This window comes from Mus caroli, chromosome 2 (assembly GCF_900094665.2).
Source record: "Mus caroli chromosome 2, CAROLI_EIJ_v1.1, whole genome shotgun sequence".
In the NCBI taxonomy this organism is placed as follows: Eukaryota; Metazoa; Chordata; class Mammalia; order Rodentia; family Muridae; genus Mus; species Mus caroli.
Genome location: NC_034571.1, coordinates 85,202,887 through 85,221,768, shown reverse-complemented (window position 1 = coordinate 85,221,768; position 18,882 = coordinate 85,202,887).

Here is an 18,882-nt window from a genome sequence, read left to right as displayed (position 1 = left end):
GGAGGATTTTGGTCCCAAGGCTGCCAGGCTTGGCTCTTCCTGTAGGCCCTGCAATATCTGCTAGATCGTCCTAAACCAATTAGGGCCAACAGTAGACACTGGGTCTCCCACATTTTATCTCCTTTCCAGACTTCTCAAGTGGGCTTCCCTTCCAATTGGGAAGGACCTTGACTTCTGATCCCCTCCCCTCCCAGCTAAGTACCACAGCTGATGTCAGATCCCTAAGGACATTGTTCCCAGCCCAGTTCTCCTGGTTGGTTTCTCCGACCCTTGAACGTTACGATCTAGACTTCCTCGTTTATAACCTTCCTCGCACATTTCTTCTTTCCTGTTTTCCTATCCTTGTCTCTTTCTGATTGTCTGCTCATCTCTCCAGCCCACCACATCTACACATCTCTGTTCATCCAACTGCTCAATTCTGAGCTGCCAGTCAGCTTGTCTGCTTACCCTCTCGGTTAGCAACACGCTCATTTAGCCACTTGTCTGTCTGTACATCAGCCCATCCATCTGCTAACAGTTTGTATTTTTATTTCTTTATCTACTATATGATCTTCTGTCAATCTGGCTACCTGTCCATCCATCCATCCATCCATCCATCCATCCATCCATCCATCCATCCATCCATCATTTGTCTACACATACATTCTTCCACCCACACATCCATCTATTCACTTAATCTATATATCCATTAATTCATTAGTCTGCCTATATCCATCCATCTCCCAGTCTACTTATCTACTTATCTATCTATTCTCAATGCACTTTTCCATCCATCCATCCATCCATCCATCCATCCATCCATCCATCCATCCACCCATCCATCCATCAGTCTGTCTACCCATTCATCCATACATCCATACATTTGTACTACCTATCAATTTTTCCATCCATCACTTAACTATTAATCAGTCTACCTATTTACATATCCATCCATCCATCCATCCATGCATCTTCCCTATGTTAACCAAGCTCTATGCTGAATTCTGGGAAAGTGAAAGGGTTCCCTGTCCTTCAGACACCCAGTCTAGAGAGTAGAGCGATAGTCCTTTTCCTCCACACACACCTGTCCCCCACTTCTGACCCCGAGGACACACACACCTCTAGGGAGACTGCTCGGTTGAGCAAGAATTTGTTTTGTTTTTGTCTTTTTGAGACAGTTTCTCTGTGTAGCCATGACTGTCACGGAACTCGCTCTGTACCTGCCTTTGCCTCCCGAGTGCTGGGCTTAAAAGTGTATGCCACAGTCCCCTGGCTAAGGAGAACTTCTTGGTCAATCAGTTTCCTCCTGTGTATACTTTAACCTCTTGCTTTATGTAAAAACTAGCCTGATCCCTCCATATACCCCAGCAGTTTCTTACTGCCAGCAGAAAAGGAAGGGTCCCACCATCACCTTCACCTCCATCCTCTCTTTTCTTGCAGACACACTTGGGACTCCCCAGGGGGTCCAGATCACATGTCCTCAGGGTCCCCAGGAACCTGACTCAGGCCCCTCTCTGAGGTTAGGGAAGACACAAACTCACTCTACGCCAGCAGTTGTAGTTCTTCATGTTTCCACCAAATAGGCTGAGCTCCAGGTAACTGGATTATAGGGGGAGAATGGTCTGGGACGTGAGAACCAGGCCCCAACTGTTATTTTCACTCATTAATCCATTGCTTTGGATTGTTTTAGTAAGATCTTGCTTATGGTATCCTGGGATAGCCTGGAGCTTGCTGTATAGACCAGGCTATCTTCAAATTTGTATTTATCTTCTCATCTTTGCCTTGATGGTGCTGGAGGGAGCCCCTTGCCAAACCCTAAACTCTTCTCTCCTTCCTTTCTCCCTTCACTCCTTCCTCAACTTGTGTCCATCCTTCTTTCCCTCCTCTCTCTCTCTCTCTCTCTCTCTCTCTCTCTCTCTCTCTCTCTCTCTCTCTCTCTCCTTCTTTTCCTTCTTCCCCCCTCCCCGCTTCCCTCACCCCACCTTGTTTTTCTTAGGATCTCTAGCCCAGACTATCCTTGAACTTTTTTTTTAATAACTGAGAATAACTTTGGTCTTTTGATCCTCCTGCCTCCACCTTCAAAGTACCAAAGATGTGGGCCACCGCATTCGATTGCTCAGGTTATGTGGTGCTGGGGGTTGAACTCGGGGCTATAAGCGTGGGAAAGCCGCTCTGTCAACTTTCATCCCCAGACCCTAGCTTATTTTCTCTATGAACATGTGTATTCATTTCTGCGTTCATCCAGCTACAAACATTTCACTCAGCGATTTCTATGAGCTGGACCTAAAGACTCACAAACATGAATGAGGCCTGCATGGACCTCAGGAGTCCACAGGCCCGTGGAGAGATGTGCAGACAGATTGTGGGCTTTGTGGAGAGAATGCAAGAGACGGGGAGTGGGTATGTGTGGGGCCAAATCATTTGATCAGAGTCACAGAAAGGACATCCTGGGAACAGTGTGCAGAGGCTATCACACAATGCAGACTGACTGAGGAGGCAGTCTGGACGGAGGCAGAGAGTTAGAGAAGAACTTGGAGCAGTGAGCTGCCATTGCTGTGGTTGGGAGAAAGGCATGATGGGAAACCTTTACTGCTAAGCCCAGGAGCCTGGGCCAAATACAGCATCATCAATGGAGTTTCTGTTGGTTCTAAGTGGGGAGTGAGAGATTTATCTGATGATCACAGACAAGAGACCAGGTAGGCTGTGCTCCCAAAGCATAAGGTTCAAGGGCCTCCAGGAAAAGAATCATTCTTTTGTCCTATGTCTGCCTGAGGCAGCCCATAAAAGAGAGCCAGGGGTACCCAGAAAGATGACAGAGTGGTTGACAGATTTGTAGCCCTTGCAGAAGACCTATGCTCCACTCCCAGTACCTACATGGTGGCTCAAGCTGTATGTAACACCAGTCCCAGGAGAACCAATGTCCTCTTTTGGCACACACATGATGCACATGTAGGAAAAAAAAAAAAAAAACTTGATCACATAAAATAAATAATTCTCCAAAAATTTTCTTTCTTTTTTTTCTTTTCTTTTCTTCTCTTCTTCTCTTCTTTTCTTCTTCTTCTTCTTCTTCTTCTTCTTCTTCTTCTTCTTCTTCTTCTTCTTCTTCTTCTTCTTCTTCTTCTTTTTCTTCTTCTTCCTCCTTCTCCTCTTCTTCTCCTTCTCCTCTCCTTTCTTCTTCTTCTCCTTCTTCTCCTTTCTTCTTCTCCTTTCTTCTTCTTCTTCTTCTTCTTCTTCTTCTTCTTCTTCTTCTTCTTCTTCCTCTTCCTCTTCCTCTTCCTCTTCCTCTTCCTCCTCCTCCTCCTTCTTGTCTTTCTCCTCCTCCTCCTCCTCTTCCTCCTCCTCCTCTTCCTCCTCCTCCTCCTTCTTCTTCTTCTTGAAAGAGTTTTCTCTTTTTAGCCCTGGCTGTCCTGACTGAAACTCACTCTGTAGACCAGGCTGGCCTCCATCTCAGAGATCTGCCTGCCTCTGTCTTCCAAGTGCTGGGATTAAAGGGGTGCGCCACCACTGCCCAGCAAAATAATTTTTAAAAAAGTAAAAGGAGATCCAGGGTGGTTTGGAGGGTCTCAATCATAAAATGTATGCTTAGTGTCCTGAGTTCAATCCCTAGTACAAAATAGACCTGGACAATGGAGAGAGGGGGGAGAACACAAGGAAATGTAAGACTAAACTCTCTAGAACTGTGTGGGCTAAGGCCCATCCTTTGGATAACAGGATCCTGTGGCTGAGCCCACTGCTCTGCCTTCACTCCCAAAGCCTCTTCCCCTCTCGCCTCCAGAGACCTGCTGTTAGTAAAACCCCAGAATTCTAGGCTCTAAGAAAGCCCAAGTCAAACCTTGAACCTCACAGAGGGAACCCAGGACCCACAGAAAGGCTCCTAGCCTGACCCCAGTCACTAAGAGAAACGCCTGAGACTATTGCTGTGGTGCTGAGCTAAATGTACAAACAAGATGTTTTCAGTTTGCAGTGAGCTTCGTCCTCAGAGGTGGTGGGGTAGCGGTGCTGTGATGGTTTTAAGTCGTGAGCAATAGAGGAAGCTAATGCACAACCCAAGTTCACGCTGCCTTTTAAAAGACACTTGGGTGAGGGTGATAGCTCAGTTGGTAAAGTGTTCACTTGTAAGGGTGAGGACCTGAGTTCAATCCCAGCTCCTACATCAAAAGCAAAGAATGGTAGTCTACCTTATAAACCCAGCACTGAAGAGGTAGAGACGAAGGGCTCATCCTAGCCAAATCACTGAGTTCAAGGCATGTGAGGGACCCTGTCTCAAAACACAAGGGAGACAATGCCCTGAGAAACTGTGGAGGTTGGTAAAAGAGATTGACCTTTTGCCTCTATGTACATGGACACACAGACACATGAGTGTACACACACACATACACACACACAGGTACATATGCACATGCACACACACATGCAAATGTGACAGGGAAAACTGGGTCTAGGAGTCTGGAGTCTGTTACTTAGCTGGATGTTTCCATCCTTGTGACCTCATGGGACTAAAACAGCAACTTGTTAAACTGAGGCTTAGGAGACCTGACTCAAACAGGGTCCCTCAGCTTATGGGTAGAAGAGTGGGCTCTGGGCAGGTCCAGGTTTGCCAGCAGGAAGAGGGGGTCTGATACTCCAGGGAGGGAAAGAGAAACAAAATACAAAGGCCAAAGGGGAGAAGAGAGGCTGACAGCAGGAGCCTTAGGGAAGGAGGGAAGGGAGTGAGGGAGAAGAGAGGATACAGAGGAACACAGAAATGGGGGGGGGGGACCCCAGAGAGCTGCTGGTCTGGAGAGGAGGGGACCTCAGAGAAGGGAGCATAGCCCAGCCTCCTTCCTCTCCAGAAGAGAATGTCCTGGGCTTTCTGGAGGTCACCAGATGCCTCCTCCTGGACAGTGCTTTTGACTCACTCTTGTTGGCAGAAAACTGCTTTGGAACCAAAAATATTGGGGCCTCCAGGGTACAGAAGAAAAAACCAAAGTTTTAAATTCTCTTTATTTTTGAGTTGATGATATGTGTATGTTGTGTGCATGTGTGTGTGTGTGTGTGTATGTGTGTTTGTGTAATGTGCACATGAGAGCAGGTTCCTCTGCCATCAGAAGAGAATCTCAGATCCTCTAGAGCTGGAGTTACAGATGTCATGAGCCACCTGATTGGGTACTGGGAACTAAATTGTTGTCCTCTGCAAGAGCAATGCACACTCTCAACCATTAAGAACATCTCCGGGTGCATTTCCCACCCAGAGAATGGGTTTTTCTGTGTAGCCCTTGCTGTCCTAAAGTTCCCTCTGTAGACCAGGCTGGCCTCCATCTCAGAGATCAGCCTATCTCTGCCTCCTGAGTACTGGGATTAAAGGCACACCACCATGACCTGACATACATACATTTTAAAGTTAAAACACATTGTGTTTTCACTGTGTGTCTGATGGGGCCGGTATGTGTGCCATGGCCCACGTGTGGCGGTCAGAAGACAACTTTGTGGAGTCTGTTCTCTTCTACCATGTGCCTTTCCAGGACTGAATTCAGGCTGCTCAGTTTGAGCAGCTGCTGCCCTCACTTGCCAAGCCTGTTGGCCAGCCCTATGAAATGCATTTTTAACTTGAAGCATTTCCAACTTATGATTACTTTACCAGGAATATAACATGGTAATACAAGAGAAAAAAATGTAGTTTGTTTTTTTAAAAAATCAGGCAAATGAAATAGCTTAATGGTAAAGGCCAACAACCTTGAAACTCTTAGATCCGTGGGACCCAGCTGGTGGGAGGAGGGAGCTGACTCACATATGAAAGCTCCTCTCGCCTCCACACTCGTGCATGCCTCCACCCACGCCATGATGCACACACACTAAATATATAGAAAACAAACGAATGTATTTTATTGAGATAGTGTCTTGTGTTGGTTATACCCAAATTCCTGGGCTCAAGCGACCCTCAGTCTCATAAGCAACAAGGACTACAGCTGAAGATGTACCCCAGTGTTTAGAGTTCTTCCCTAACATGCACAAGGCCCCGAGTTTGATTCCTAGGTACTGAAAACAAAACAAAATAAAACCAGTAGCGAGGCAATGAATGTGTGTCACCTAGTCCAGCTTTGTATCTGCAGACAATGGGGCACCATTCATAAAACAGAGCACATATCATATGTATTTGCAGTGAAAGATAACTGTAAAGTTAACACCTGTGACGTAATCACCCAGGTGAAGACATGAACATGAAGCTTGCCCTACATGCCCTGCCCCCATTTCCTTCTAGAAGGAACTGTACCCTAACTTCATCTCTGTGATTTTTCTTTCTGTCTGGCACAGAGGTTAAACCCAGGGCCTCACATGAGCCAGGCAAGAGCTCCGCCACTGAGCTGTATCTTCCCCCCCTTCCTTTTACATTTTAATATGAAACAAAATGTCACTAAATTGCCCGGCAGGCCTGGAACTTCCTGCCACCCACACACCCACCCACACCCATCTCATCCTCTCCAGAAGCTGGGATTCCCGGCCTGTGCCTCCAGTCCGGTTTCTTTGTGGTACTGGGGATCGAATGGAAATAAAGGTCTCACAAGGACGAGCCAAGAGCTCTGAGTTACACCACCATCCTGTCGGCTCTTCCTTATAAACATCTCTAAAAGTGCATTTCAGTTTTTAAATTGTATTTATTTAATTTATTTATTTATTTATTTACTTACTTACTTACTAGTTGAGACCATGCCAGTCTGGTTAGCCTGGAACTCACTATGTAACCTAGACTGGCTTCGTAATTTATTTTCACAACAGAAAATGAATAGAGGAAACTTGCAGGGTCTTTGGTGTCGCTCCCGAGGCCCGTGGGGATGCGTGTTGCTGTGGTTCTTGTCATTTGCTGGATAGTGTCTCATGGTCACAGTTTCTATAACCAGGTCCTTATCAATTTGGGTTATTCTTTCTTTGTTCTTTCTTTTTTCTGGCCTTGAACTGACAGGTCTTCTGCTCCAGCTTCCCGGAGGCCACAGTGTATTACAGGCTTGCCCAGTTCTGTTCAGCCATCTTTTGCTGCTCTAACCGGGGCTGCTGTTGATAAAATACATTAGTTTATACACATGAAGGGATGTGTCTAGCAAAAATGTCTAACACTTGAATTACAAGGTCAAAGGGCAGTGTGTTTTTAATTCGGAGAGAGATGATAGACAGATAGGTATTGCCCTATCTTCCACAACTAAATTGTACCAATTTATCATCCTATTAGCAGTACACATGACGGTGCTGCAAGAGGCTGGCCTTCAGAGTGACAGGGAGAACAGGCAGCCTGGTAGCTGTATATCCCTTTGTCCCCTCTGGGCTGGTTGCTGATGGGGGTGGGCAGGGTGTTAATGCAATCGCAGAGTAGGCCAGCCACCAGAAACCAACAGAAGTCCTCCAACTACAGACCCTCAACCTCCCTGGCACGGCATGGTACGGTAGCCCAAAGGACTGAGAAGTGAGAGAACTCCCCTTCCCACTTTCCTCCACACAGAACCCCAGGAGCTGTGGCAGAATGCGTGTGAAAACACAGACCTCCCCATCGAGGGCTGGGAAAGCTGACCATAAAGAGCTGAGCCTGTCCGTGTACTGAAATGGCCGTCTTGCAACTTCCTCTCATGGTTGAGACACTGGGAGAGGTTCCTGGGGCCCCAGCCTGCGTTACTTAGGCCCCTCAGAGCTCCACAAGTTTTGGCCACAACACTGGGTTGGCTCTTGAGAACATTAAGATAGTCAACAAGCCGGGTGTGGTGGTGCACGCCTTTAACCCCAGCCCTCGGGAGGCAGAAGCAGGCGGATTTCTGAGTTCGAGGCCAGCCTGGTCTACAAAGTGAGTTCCAGGATAGCCATATACAGAAAAACCCTGTCTCGAAAAAACCAAAAAACCAAAAACCAAAAAAAAAAAAAAAAAAAAGAAAGTCAACAAATATTTACTTGAGTTCTCTAGATGCCAGGTGACCAGAAGAGGCGAGAATCTTCCACTGCCTGTTAGAAGCAAAGGAGCCGTAGAGAAAAGGGGCAGGCATCTGGGAAAGGGGGCGCACATGCTGGAAGGTTGATATATGAAAGGAGACACGCAGAACAGAACAGTAGATTTGAGCAAGTCCTGGACATGGGTGAGGGAAGGAATGCACAGGGTTCCAAGCATCAGGGCCACTCCATCAGATGTGGGAACAGCAGAAGAACCCTAGAGCAGACCCAGAGGGGGGGTCAAACAGGGCTGGGGGCTGGAGTTTAACCTTGACTCTGATTGTGGGCACAGTGGCGGGTACAGTCTCACCCATCAAGATCTGAAGTCACCTCCGTTATCACCCTCCTGGTAGTAGGCAACTGAGCCTCTGAAGTGGCTTTATAGCTTGTAGACTTACTCAGCCAAGCCAGATCAGAAAAGACGAGAGAAAAAGCCTCCCACAAGTGCTTTTGTGAGTACTGTGGGCAACTGGCGTTTATTAAGTTTCTACTGTATGCCAATGTCAGCTCCTCTGACCTACTCGCGGTTCCACCAGGCAGGACTTATCAGTGCTATTTTGCAGGTGAGAGACTGAGGTCAGAGAGGTGAGAGTCATGCAATGGGCACACACAGTGGCTGGGGGTTAGGGGCAGAGGGCAGAGATGCCTGCAGCTCTAAGTGTCCTAGGAGCTGTCCCACCTCTTGGCTTCTTGTGTCTCTCCCTACCTGGAAGTCTTCCTCAGCTCTTGCCTGTCCAGAGCTGAAGCCCATACCTTGGAGGCCTGTGTGGGAGCCTCCTACACTGGGAGTCCAGCTAGCCCTACCCCCATGCCAACCAGAAGACACTACTCAACATTCCCAGAAGCTCTGCTCTTTCTCAATCTCCCACAGGCTTTGCTCACTCAGGCTCTCACTGTCTTCCACACCCTACTGGACACTCCTCTAAGTGCCCTTTTTTTTTTTTTCAGTTTGCTCTGTCTTTCCCAAGCCTTGCCTCAGTTTCTCCTCCTGTTCTATTCCGGTTCCTGGTCCCATGTGTTCCAGGGCTAGTGACCAAGAGATACAAATCTCCAGTTCAGCCCACACTCCTCTGAATCTTACTGAACCCCGTCTCCTGCTGACCAGGCCTGCAGATGCGGAGCTCTCACCTCCTGGCCACATCACTCAGGCTCCTGCACCTCAAACCCACCGCCACCCACAGCAACTTCCGTCTGCTCGCCACGGGCAGCACCACACCTTCAGCTTGCTCACCGAGGACAGGAGCTGCTTCCCCACTCAGGCCCCCCTCCTCTATGGAGTCCCCTCTACCATCCCATCTCTAGCTCCACGGGATCTCCCCTAACCCCCATGGATGACCATGTAGCCTTCTGAGTTCCTTCCCCTCTCCAGAGCTTAGGCTCGGCTCTACAGAGAGACAGCAACAAGAACCACCTCCTAGCCTTGTTTTCAAGGCTAAAAGTCCACTTAGTATGTGCCTCTTTTTTTTTTTTTTTTTTTTTTTTTTTTTGAGACAGGGTTTCTCTGTATAGCCCGGGCTGTCCTGGAACTCACTTTGTAGACCAGGCTGGCCTCGAACTCAGAAATCTGCCTGCCTCTGCCTCCCGAGTGCTGGGATTAAAGGCGTGCGCCACCACGCCCGGCTAGTATGTGCCTCTTTCATTGGCTTCTGCCAGTGCTTTCTGTGACCTGCAGTGTGACTCCCTATACCTAATTATTTTCACAACTGAGAGCCAGGAACCCACTTCTAGGGACCTCAGGCTCTTTGTCCCCAGATAGGAGCAATAATAGAAGATACCTCTGGGAATGGAGGTGGGGATTTCTCAAGGCTAACTGAGGTAGTAGGCGCAGAGTCTGTGTGAGACACACATGCCCCGGCATCTCAATCTGGGGAAGAAGACAGTCCCGTCTCCAGAACTCAGCATCTTGCTTAGTCCTCAGTCCCCTAAGAGCTTCCGAGAAAAGAAGCCAGAGAATTGGAAAAGAAGGGCTGTGAGATGTCTTTTTGTTCAGGTCCCCACCAACCCAAAGGCAATGTCTCTGAGCCCTCTGCTCTCAGAGAGCCAGCCCAGTGGGCCTGATCTGGAGCAGAGACCCCGATCAGAGGAGTGGGCTCTTTAAAAAGAGGAAAAACTAAGAAGGAGCTCCTACTGTGGGCCCAGCACACTTGTCTTTTCAGTAAGACTACGGACAGGAATTGCTTCTGCCTTATAGGTAAGCCATGGGCTCATTTCAGGCCACACAGGTAGAACAGGGCATGTTTGCCTCCCCTCCAATCCCTCTATGTCTGGGAAACTGCCTGAGGGTACATGTTCAGGGTTTTGTAATGGGCTGAATGAGGGGAGCTAAGTGGAGTTTCTGAGCTCAAGTTCCATTCTATGGGGCCTAAGGTCAGTACACAGCTACCCAAGCTTGGGTGGGAGACAGCCTACTGTGTTGGACCTGCAAGGAGTTAACTTTGTGAGGGGCCTGAGTGAATCAGACACTCCGCAGGCTACAATGGAAATTCCCTGTGCATGGTGTGTGGTCACCCAGAAAAGGGAAACGGTGCTTTTCAGAGCAGAGGACAAAGGGGGCTGGAGCCTGGGAGCAGACGCCCGTCCGGGTGGGGCTGGCAAGGGTATTGAGAACCCGGAGGCCTAGCCTCTGGTTCTCTTCAGGCTTTGGAAAGAGGAGGCAGGTGAGGAGCTGCCAGGCCAGGCCCGGTGTGTCTGACACACACGCTATGAGGGCCTTGGTAGGTTGGTAAGGAATTCAGCAAAGTCAAAAGCAAGGAAAGGCACCCAGACCATGGGAACCACTGAAGCCAAGGCCTGTGGCTCAGCATGGAGAACCCATCCTCCTTCCTCTCTCCTGTCATGCTCATGCCATCCCAAGTAGCCCCTCTCTGGTACCTCCTTTCCCCAGCCCAAGCAATCCTCACTGCTCCGCTGTTCCTCCACAGCCTTCTCTTGAAGCTTTTGGGATTGTGTTGTTCATCTGCCCATTGGATTATAGGTTTCTGGGGTCAAAAGATAAGTCTCAGCTGTAGAGACACTGGGAACCCAACAAAGGGCTGGCATGGTATACTAACTAAATGTTTGTGAGGAGTCAGAGAAGACAGGTAGGGCTCAGTCAGCTATCTGTGGGCCAATCAAGTTCAGACTAGCACCTTCCCTCAGCCAGGACATGGCAAGAAAGGAGGATGAGGTGAGCGAAGAAGGCCGAGGGTACCAGCATGAGTAGTATACAGCCAGGGAAGGTGACAAGCTCATCTCTAAGGCCTGCTTTCTCCTCAGGACATCTCTCTCTGTCCTTGTCATATCTGGGAAATGTCTATCTTGCCAGGAGGGAGACTGGGGAGTAGAGAGGGGCAGGCAAAGGAGAGGCCATGTCATTGAGATGCTTTTGCGCAGTGTGCCCTTGGATGCATGGCTTCCTCCCAGGGCCTCTGTTTCCACTTTATGACAAATGAGGAGATTGTTTTGTTTCCAAGACAAATAGATGACTGTGAGCTTTAAGCTGCTGTATCAATGTGGGGAGGCTGTCTATCCTCAGTAGAGGTTTTCCCCGTTGTTTTTTAAGCAAAGTCTCATGTAGTCCAGGGTAGCCTTGAATGTGGTACTTATCAGAGGACAACCTTGGGCTTCTGTGTGCCACCGCAGCTGTTCATACAGTGCTGGGAACCAAACTCTAGCTTTTTGCTAGATAAGCACACTACTACTGAGCTATGTTCTCGGCCTCCAAGTTATGGGTCTATGCTGTCAATCATTTGTCTATTTTGAAGGACCAACCTACTACTAGTCCCTAGGCAGTGCTGGTCCTGCTATCTCAACTCAAGTCTGGACCGTGCAAACACCTGCGACCCTCACAAGCCTGATCTCACAAGGGGATGAAATCCAATTTGAATAGAGAGATGTCCAGGGCTTCTTGCCAGGGCCCCTGGGGACTCCAGTACCACCCAAGCCGGCTAGATCTCTTGACCCTTACTTGTCCATTGTGAAGGTTAAGAGCGGGCAGAGAAGCCACCCTTGGGTGGAGGCCAGAAGCACTGTGGCGGCCATTGAGGTTGAAGCTTTTCCAGGCGTGAAAGGGAACCGAGAACTGTGGGAATGTGTTCGTGCAGCCCAGGGTGAGCTGAGGCTGGTGGGAAGGAACAGCTCCAGGAGCTCTGGTTGTTGGGGTCCTGGGATGAAAAGAAGGTGACCCCCCGAGAACGTTCTGTGGGAGTTAGAGGTCAACGTGAGGTGCTTGCAGGGACTCTCGAGCTGACCAGGCGGTGGAAGGTTGGGGAGCTATGCGGGGAAGGAAAGAGGAAGCCATGGGGAGAGGGGGCTGGGCCAGTGGGGATGGAGTGGGAGTGGGGGCTGGGGACCTGGAGCCACTTTGGCCACAGCCACTTCACTTCTCCCGGTTTCGGTTTGTAAATAGCTGCCCGCTCTGACTCCGTGCGGGCAGGCGGAATGTGCCCTGTCCCTCTGTGACCTGTGTCCAGTGAAGCTTGGGTCTGAGGGGCTTGCAGATGCTTAGGCCTGAGATTCGAGGATCACAGTCAGCTTTCGGTCTGAGTGGGTGGGTTCTGATGAGCCCAGCACTGGGCAGTCCGACCTGTGGTCACTGAGGTAATGCAGCTGGACGGGAGGATCTGCAGAACTTGATGACCTGGCCAGATGGCGCTTATTTATAACTGGGCCTCCATGGCCAGGACAGCTGCTGTGTCGCCAACTCAGCCAACTCAGCACTCAGGCAGCCCCAGGGCACAGAACTGTAAAGGCCAGGCTGGTCCAGTGGCCCCTGAGCCCGAGTCTCAGGCTCAGGGGATTCTGAAGCTTCAACTGGGTCCCTCTGCTGTGGTAAATCTTAGGCTTAGAGAGGAGCTTCCTGTGGAATGCACATCTCAAAACATCCTAGACCAACAGGACAGCTAGCTAACTCAGTCCACAAATTGGTCAGTATCCAGGGGCTTGAGCCTCAGCCTCCTTCAGGGGCCAGATGCCCTCTGTAAGCGCTTCACGAAGCAAAGTCATTCCCTTCGGTTCTCGAAACACCAGCCCAGAAGCAAAACAAACAGCTTCGGGAAGAGGCGATGTCAAACCTCAAGGCCTTCCCCTAATGGCAACACCCCATCTCAGCCTAGCAAGCAGGCTGACAGCTAGGACCAGGAATGGGTCCCTCCCAAGGCTCCTGGGTCATACATCGTATGGGTTTCCATGTCCCTGGGAGAGGGGGAACCCTGCATCTGATCATTAGTCTTCTCAGGAAGGATGTTGGGGCTCTCAAACACCTTTGCATCATCTGCAGGGATAAAAGTGTCCTTCTGCAGTGTCCCTCTGCATCAACTACATACCCACTACTGTCCCTCTGTTCCTCCAACACGAGGACTTACTTGGTGCTGGTAGGTCCCACCTGCCTTACACTCTTCCAGTCTTACAGTTTCCCCTTCTGCTAAGGTCTGTGCCCAGCCTCACCTCTAGGGGCATGGGGGGCTCAACTTCAGTGCTGTCCTCAACTCTGTGTGAAGGCCAGTGTGAGTTAGGGATTGTACATCATGGCTGCCATGACACTACACAAAACCAGAAACCAAGGACTAGGAGAGGCTGACAGTGGCCTTTAGAGAGACAACCAAGCCCAGAACCATGTGCTGACCTCCTGGGCTCCCAGCTTGTCCAGAATCACGCATGCCTGACCTTTTCCCTTGGGTGAGCCAAGACTAGGACTCACTATAGGCAGGAGTCCTCCTGCCCACCCACTGTCCAGATCATAAGTCTAAGGGTGGTGGGCCCCCTCACTCCCTTCTGGGCAGGGTCAGAGTGCCCAGCCTGGAGCCGCCCTGGCTGCAGCTGCCCCTGTTTCCACATCGGCAGCAGCAAGGCCGGTGCCTGAGAAAACAGGAAGCGCCCAGTCACCACAGGAAGCATGTGTGCTCTGCCTCCCCACCCCCTGCCCATTGCAAAACGCCAACAGCCCCATTACCACAGGCACCACACAGGGCCTGGGAGAAACGCTCCTGCCACCAGGCCGGCAGAGGGGCAGACACAGACCCTGGCTTTCATGTGCAGGGGTTAGGGTGGTGGCCCATCGTGACCCAGAAGAACCTAGAGTTTTCTGGGCCCTCGGACCTCAGGCCATTTTTCTTCAAGGTTCTCAGTCCAGTACCCAAGCTGGCCTGAGCCAGGCCTATTGTGGCTATACTTAAATCAGAATTTAGTGTCAGGGGTCATAGAGAACCCAGGTCTCAGATATGGTTTTTGCCACTTGGAGATACCTAGGCTTCAGACCCTAGCCAGGCTCTGTTTCTAAACCTTACCAAGATCGCTAGTCTTGAGCCTGCTATTCCTACCTCTCTAGAAAGCCTGCTGCTGTCAGATCTATACCTGCTTTACCCTCTGTCCAGATAACACTTTGCCCACCCTAAGGTGGCCTGCTTTGGGGAGGCCAGGCCCACCCCCACCTCCATCCTACCCTGCCTGCCCAACTCACCTCTCATTCCTGGTCCCCATGCCCTGCCTTTGGGAAGAGATGGTAGTCCAGTAAGGCTGGATCCTGGGGCCTGGGGAGGCCTGTGTTCCTTCAACCCCGGGGTACAGCAAGGAAAAGAGAAGAGAGCAGAGCACTTCATGGCTATAATAAATCAAAGGGGGAAGTCGAAGCAGGAGAAATAACAAACTTCCCTAGCCTGGGCACGGGGACCTGCCAGGCAGCAGCCTGGGGCACCCATAGCCTTCCCTCCTTCCTCCTGCCTCTCCTGCCAGCGTCCAGATCTCTGCTGAAGCTCAGGCACCTCACCTACCCAGAGCCTCCTCCCCAACCCTGCTCACTGATCTCTGGGGCTAGGCACCCCAGACTAGGGAACTTGGGCCCAAATTTTCTCCTAAGAGGTCTAGAAATCCCCGAGCTGGGTGTCAGTCCTTGGAGGGTAGATGCCAGGCTGCATAGCAAAGGTCAGGAGATGGGTGGCAGACCAAGGACCTTGTGGAACAAAGTGAGGATGGAGCATCCTGAGAAGTGTGAGCACGATTCATGGACAAATGTCTGTGAGGGAAGATGGCTAAGGCAGGGGGCAGAGGCAGAGCTGGCCCTGTGCAGTGACAGCGGCCAGGCCTTTCTTTACCTTGGCCTTTTTTCCTTGGAGTCCATGGTGTGGACATGGAATACACACAGCCAAAGGAGGGAGCTGTGGTGTGTGTCTCTGAGTTGCCTGCTTAGGCAAAGGGTTGAAAGAGGGGTTCTACTAAAATAGGGGACCTTTTCATATTACCAAGGATGAAACTAGGCAGTGGGTGGCACACGCCTTTAATTCCAGCACTCTGGAGGCAGAGGCAGGTGAATCTCTGAGTTTGAGACCAGCCAGGTCTCTAGAATGAATTCCTGGATAGCCAGGGCTACACAGAGAAAACCATGTCTCAAAAACAAACAACAATAACAAAACTATGAAAACTTATATGAATGGTAAGATAAGAATATATATATATATATATATTTAGTTTTGTGGTCTTGTGTGAGCCATGTCTCCATGCCCGGGAGCCCTTTCCTCCACTACATCTTTGCTATTGCGGCATGGACAAAGGGACACAAGGTGTCTTTACTGAGGGCCTTCTGATGTGAATGTGTGTTTACTCCAGTTCTCCACTCTTACCATGAGACACTTCCCCTCAGGTGCCAGTGTCACAGTGCCATCTAGACAGCCGCCCATGTGGAGCTCTTGGGAGGCAGTGGTGGGAACTGACATTCTTTGGTTCCTTGGTTACTTCACCGAGCCAACAAGATTGCACCATTTCTCTAGCAACCTTGCAGCCAAACAGACCATGGAACATGGGCTGTGAATGACCCCCCACACACACCTGAGCCTCAGATTCCAAATTTGGAAAGGGGTGGGGGAAATGCATATTTCAAATGTTTGCAATGAGGGACAAACAAGGTTTGGAGTGTGACCTCCAGTCATCCTGAGGCCAGCATCATACCACAGTCTCACAGTCTACTTCCTGCCTCCTCCCAGAAATCCCCACTTCCTCCCCGCACACCTGACTGACATAGGTAAGAAGTTTGGCTCCCCTCTCTTCTCTGAGCACCTCAGGGCCCCTGGCCTTTCTCTGACCCTTCCTGGTTTGGGAGAATGCCCGAGCTGGGCTTCTCAGCCTTCTACCAAGGGGCTCCCCCTTGGGAACAGAGACCTCAAAGGCCTAAGCTTCTGCTGGGGGCAGGGCTCCCTATTTCTGCTGGCACTTCTTGCTCACTATGTCTATTTAGATGACCCTTGGCACTCAGTAGCCCCTTTAGACAGACAGCATCTTCAGTCCTTGAAGGTGCAAGATTAGCTCCATTTTACAGATGAGAAAACTGAGGCCCAGAGCAGAGGAGTGACCTAAGCTGCAGAAGGGAGATAGCGAGTCCTCCTGCTCTCCAGTCCAGAATAAACCCTGGGCAAGCAATGAGCAGACAGCCAGGCCAGGAGCCACGTCTTCCCAGCCCTCTGCTTCGGTCCATCCTAAGAGTCTGCTTTTCCTGATCCCCCTGGATGGTGCTAGGGTTGGGGAAACGGTCTCACATGTAGGGAAAACAGAGATTATAAAAGCCAGAATGAGAATGAAACACATGCCTGTGATCCCAGCACTTGGGAGGTGGAAACAGGAAGATCAGAAGTTCAAAGCCATCTTCAACTACACAAGTGAAAGAGCAGCCTGGGCTACATGAGACTTTTTAATCAGAAAAACAAAATGGGGCCATTGAGATGGCTCACTTGGGCAAAGCTCTTGCCACCAATTCTGACTACCTGAGTTCAGTCCCTAGGACTCCCATGGTGGGAGGAGAGGACTGATTCTCCTTTGATTCCCATATGAATCTCATATATGTACTCATGTGTGCATCCCTACATATGAGCACACGAACACACTAAGTGTAATAACAGCTTGAAAAACAGAACGAATGCTGGACATGGTGACGCACGCCTTTAATCCCAGCACTTGGGAGGCAGAGACAGGCGGATTTCTGAGTTCGAGGCCAGCCTGGTCTACAAAGTGAGTTCCAGGACAGCCANGGCTACACAGAGAAACCCTGTCTTGAACCCCCCCCCCCAAAAAAAAGAAAGAAAAACAGAATATGAGGCCTGCCATTGTAATGCACACCTTTAATCCCAGCACTCGGGAGGCAGAGGCAGGCAGATCTCTGAGTTCAAGGCCAGCCTGGTCTTCAGAGTGAGTTTCAGGACAGCCAAGGCTACACAGAGAAACCCTGTCTCGAAAAACAAACACAAAATGAAGAAGCAGTACCCGTGGAGCACCTCCTTGACTGAGAGGCCCCTTTCACCTCCCCACCTCGGACATTCACTAGGAACTCTGCAGCAGTGGTTCTGACCCTTCCTAATGCTTCGACCTTTAATATAGTTCCTCATGTTATGGCCACCCCCCAACCATGAAATTACTTTCATTGCTACTTCATTACTGCAATTTTTCTATTATCATGAATTGTACTGTAAATATCTGTGTTTTCCAACGGTCTTAGTCGACCCCTGTGAAAGCATTATTTGACCCCCAGAGGATCGTGCCCCACACGCTGCTCTACAGGACAACAACCGACTGAGGAAGGTCTATTGCCAGGGCCTGGACTCCAGGCATCAACACCAAATGTATGTAGGATTTTTGGATTTCTTGATTTTATTTTATGTGTCTGGATGTCTTGGTGGCATATATGTTTGTGCATGCCTTGATCGGATATCCTGGGACTGGAGTTACATACTGTTATAAACTGCCAGAAACCTCAGGCCCAAAAGTCAAGACCAGCCCGAAACCTCAGAGGGCTTCGAAGTGGGCTTCTTCCATCCCACAGAGCTGTAGGAGAAGTGAGACGCCAGCCCTGTATTTTCCAGCTGAGATACCATCCCGGAGAGGGGGAGAGGGCAGCCCTGCTGTCACCTTCCACTTGTCCAGAGGCGAAGGAGCAGGACAGGCCCCATCCCCCACTGCTCCCTGGGGTGGGTTAGGCTCTGTGGTGCAGGTGGGGTCTCCTTTACCCCACCGAAGTCCCTCCCCTACAGCCATGGGTACGGGGTGGGCCAGCTGCGTCCCGCACGTCTCGCCGCAGGACCGACCCCGGCCTTATCTGCTCCGGCAGCTTCCGCACCCCCACCCCACCCCCGCCTCCGCGCGCCGGACCCCAGGGCCCAGGGGAGTCGGAGCCGCGGTGCTGTTGCCCAGCGGAGCGGAGAGCGCCGGCCTCCAGCTGGGCGGCGGAAGTGATCAGCCCCTAGCAGGGACCCTCCCAGTCATCCTGTCCACCCAAAGCCTGTCAGGGCTCCCCAAACCAGGCTGTCTCCACCCACGATGGGAAGGTTCCCCCAAAGTCTCAGGGGACAAGGAAGCGGTGAAGGTCGTCAGGGTAATAGAGATTCTGGCTGACACAGCCCTCGCGTGTCCACACACACACACACACACACACACACACACACACACGCCTAGTGACATCTGCCCAGGGGTGGAAAGAAAGAGAAAGGTGGAGACACCTGAAGGAAAGTGAACAGAGAACCACAGACTAGCGACGTGTGCACTGAGAGGACACACCCCAGAAATACAGCGCCCCTGCACACTGTCAGAAAAAGAACGAGGACTCCAGCAGAGCTGCAACTACAGAAGAGAAAACACAGTCCTGCTAACATTTAAGGGACGCCCAGCCTCCCTGGTGAGATGGGAAATGCGCTGTGGGATGCTATTTTACACCTTTGGTCAGATAAAATGAACTAGCCCTATCCAGGCATGGCGGTTGTCCGAGGCAGGACAGCACGGAGCTTGAGGCTTTTAGTGGGCTACGTAATGAGTGCTAGCTCGAGTGGGTAGTAGACTGAGCCTCTGGACAAGCAGCAAAAAACAAACCAATAAAAATAAAAAATAAAATAAAACCAAGAATAAGCCTGGCAGACTCAAGACCTTAAAAAGAAGGATGGTAACAGAATGGCTGTTATGCCCAACTCCAAACAGCCACGAGGAAAACCACCTGGCCATCCCTTACAAAGC